Source organism: Octopus bimaculoides, chromosome 24, assembly GCF_001194135.2.
Source record: "Octopus bimaculoides isolate UCB-OBI-ISO-001 chromosome 24, ASM119413v2, whole genome shotgun sequence".
Classification (NCBI taxonomy): domain Eukaryota; kingdom Metazoa; phylum Mollusca; class Cephalopoda; order Octopoda; family Octopodidae; genus Octopus; species Octopus bimaculoides.
The window spans coordinates 10,883,386-10,887,041 of record NC_069004.1 but is presented as its reverse complement, the minus strand read 5'-3'; the positions used below and the strand labels follow the sequence as shown (position 1 = coordinate 10,887,041).

The window sequence follows — 3,656 nt, the reverse complement described above, 5'->3', positions numbered from 1 at the left end:
AGTTCCTCTCAGTTAATATTTGCTGTGCCTTTTGCCATTACAACGATAACAAAATACAAGCAAACTATCTTGGAACATATCCACATGACTATTTTTCGTCGTCAACGCATATATATATATATATATATATATATATATGCATGCGTATATGCGTGTGTATATATCGAAAAATTAATTTCAATATGGAAGACAATCGGGCAAATAACTCTTATTTCAAGTTAGAAAATGTTAAGAGCCATAATCTCGATAAATATGAAATAATTCCCATTAAACAATTATTCAATTTGTTTTGTTTTTTTAATTTTTGCTTCTGAAACTACCTTAACACCTGCCGTTGATGTAACCATACCGGAAGTGGTTAGAGCTGTCGATCACGCACCACCTATGTTAGCAAACATTGAAAGAGAGAAAAAAAAAACCTTGCATTCTTGATGTCGTTGTTGCCCTTATTGTTAATATTATTTTTATCATTTGTAAAATTATTAGTTCTAACCTTTGCGCAGATGTTCTAGTGACGAAGAAAGTATTATTGATTTGACCATATATCAATTTTTAAAATTATCACTCTTGTCACTAGTATTATTGCTGTTGTTATTACAGCTATTATTATTTGCGATTATTTCTGATAAAAATAATAATGATACTAATAATAATAATAATAGGCTTGGTCTTTTATGTTCATTCTTTCTTGTTAGCTCGTCGTTTTGCGTACATCACCACGTCAACGTCTACATTAATGGTGTTAATTTGCTAAATATCTTTTCAAGTGCCCTCCTCCGCTGAATTAATAGTCAGCTCCCCTATATAAATCTATTCTTTACAAACAATAAACGGCATATTAGTTAGTTATCATCTATTCCTGTTTTATTTTATTACTATATAATAGATGGTATTATCTATAACTAGATTTATTGTGCAATATGGCGAAGTAATATTATACCATGCATCTACACATCGACTTTTATATCAATACCATACCGTATTCCATTAATATCATAACCATATAATATTTATATCCTTATCATATCACGTATATTATATGGTTCATGGTGCTTATAATTTATATCAGTGTATCATATTCTATATCTTTTAGAGCGAATTTATCTTAGCTTATTATTTATAAATGTTAATTTTTCATATATATATATATAAATGAATATAGCATATTGCATGTATAAATATATAATTTATATATTATATTACTTTTATATGTATATGAATATGTGTGGTGCTTGTCCTATCATACATAGTAGGCCAACAACAAGAGCAAGAAGGCATAGAAGAGGGTGGGTTTTTGCAAAAAAAAAATGAAGAGAAAATATAAGGCACTTCGTTCTAATGTTTCAGATAAAATTTAGCTTTTAGAAGTCGGAAACACCCGTGTCTACATAGGCAGGAGGTACAGGCGAAACGCTGACAGGTTTAGGTGACGGTGGTGGTGGTGGCTGGGCCGCTTTTTTCGGTGGGCTTGCACGAGGTCGTGGAGTGCTCTGCACGGGAGCCTGGGCTGGAGATTTCGGTTCGTTGGCATTTTCATTCGCCTGAATCATGCGTAATAATTCGGATTGCGTCCAGTCACGTTCATGGGCAGGAACTTTTTTCTGCTGTGCCCTGAAATACGATAATAACAATAATAATGATAACTATATCCAACATAGACAGAAGTTCATAGGATCTGCAGGAGAGTACAGTCGGTTGCGTAGACATCAGTTCATGTCTGGGACTTGTTTTAACGCCCCCTCCCCAGGAGGATGAGAGGCAAACTAATTTCTAATGATACAAGGTCACCGATTTCTTGGAGATATAGTCTTGAATTGTCACAGTATATTACTGGTACTTTATAGACACACTCTTAAAGAGAAGAAAGAGAAAGGTGACCTTCATTGTATTCTAGCTCAAAACATATAGGGGCTGTAAATAAATCTTTTAGGGCATTTGGTCTGGAGCTTCTTAACGTGTAGTGAATCTGTTATGGCAAAGGGAAAACTATATTCGTTTCTGATTCCAATGATACTAAGTGGCACCCTTATATTTGATTTGCAGTTTAAATGTGAACTAAGAAGTCACGTAACTATTATTGATTGCAAAATCTGCAACAGCACCACCTCATCCATGTTACTAATATAACAATGGTGAAATACATCAGCTATATTCCTTTTGGAAAATTTTCACAGCTAATCTATTATATTATTTAAGAATAAAATATGCTCCTATAAATGTTGTCTGCTTTTGGATGCAAATTGGTTATCGATAGCGGTTTCGCGACGCCGTTTCGAAACATTGATGTTATGGACTGAGCATTCTTTACTACAACCACGACAGGAGTCGAAGTTGTACAAGAAGTGAACTATCTCTCAGAAAGCATAAAGCTCATGCGCTTTCCTTTCAGATCCTGTTATTCTGACAGATCCCCATGACGGCATCTGTTTCACCGGTTTTCATCACCAGGTTTTCCTTCTCATTTAACAGCCAACAACTATACACAGAGGACAGAATTTGTTTCTCGTTGTAGGTGCTGTGCTGGGCTAATCAGTTAAGTTGAGGTCACCGATTTACATACACATAAATATTTAAATATATGACAAAAGCTTATATTGATAAAATATATATGACAAAATATTATAAATGATAACATTCTTATGTTATCACTTATAATATTTCTCAGTCTCTGAATTATGTGTGTATCTGTAGTTTTCCCTTTCTCATAAGCGATTCGCTACAAACGATTCTGTCAATCACTGCGTAGCGATAACACTGCTAATAATAACAGTAACAACAACATTAAAACTTAAAGGAATTTCTTTCGGCCACATGAATTTTTTTCATTTGGTAGTAAAGGAAGTTAATTTGGGAATAAAGGAAATTTTTTTGAGAGATGACGTAATACAATAATTCTTTCTGCTTTCTTATGTCGAAATGCATGGGGAAAATACAATATAAAATAGAAAGTATTTGGACAAGAGATGAAAATTGAGCAAGGAGTTGCTTGAGTGAGACCCTTTGCTCCAGTCAGACCAAATATTCGATCGCTGTTTCTGGGGGTTACCGTCCTATCTTTAAAGTGGGCCATGTTGTCTCAAGATTTATTAAAAAAATACATTAAAATAGTTTGTCTCATCAAGAGATTTGCTTGTAATCTTATGAAAGTCGTGAAATTAAACATCAACTTCTTTGCATACTGCGTTTTTAAAAAACATTTCGACAACCCTGCGTGGCGTTTTTACACTTACTTTTCGAGAAAACACCCTTACCTGTCTTTCTTTGATTTTTCTCTACCATTGTTTGAGCGCGGTGATACTCATACATAATGTGACAATATTGCAACATATAGACCAACATATCACAGAGCACATTTACTGTCAAAAAGCTCAACATCATTATTATTGTTACATTACATTACATGAATCGTGTGATAAATTCATGCCAGAAATGTGCGCAACGGAAAGAAAGGAGACGAGAAGGCAAAGAAAAGACAGGGTTCTTTATTATGGTATTAGACCGTTTGTCACAATGTCTCGCTATTTATGTTTAGTGAGGCTAAACCTGTCGAGTCTGTGAGTCTGTATATAAGAATACCATGTTGCAGTAATTCTTTGAAACTAAATAACTCTTGTATTGCCGATAAGGTGCGCAAGATAAGATCACCGACGTCACGT

The 3,656-nt window shown here is 34.2% G+C and overlaps 1 protein-coding gene across 1 annotated transcript in view; it reads right to left on the bottom strand.

Annotated features, from left to right (window-relative positions):
* Positions 1 to 1,333: 1,333 nt before the first annotated feature.
* Positions 1,334 to 3,656, bottom strand: part of LOC106883103 (uncharacterized) — a 31,109-nt gene continuing 28,786 nt past the window's right edge. Inside the window, exon 3 of the mRNA XM_052976419.1 lies at positions 1,334 to 1,611. The gene's annotated coding sequence lies outside the window, so the exon portion shown is untranslated. The remainder of the gene's footprint in view (positions 1,612 to 3,656) is intronic.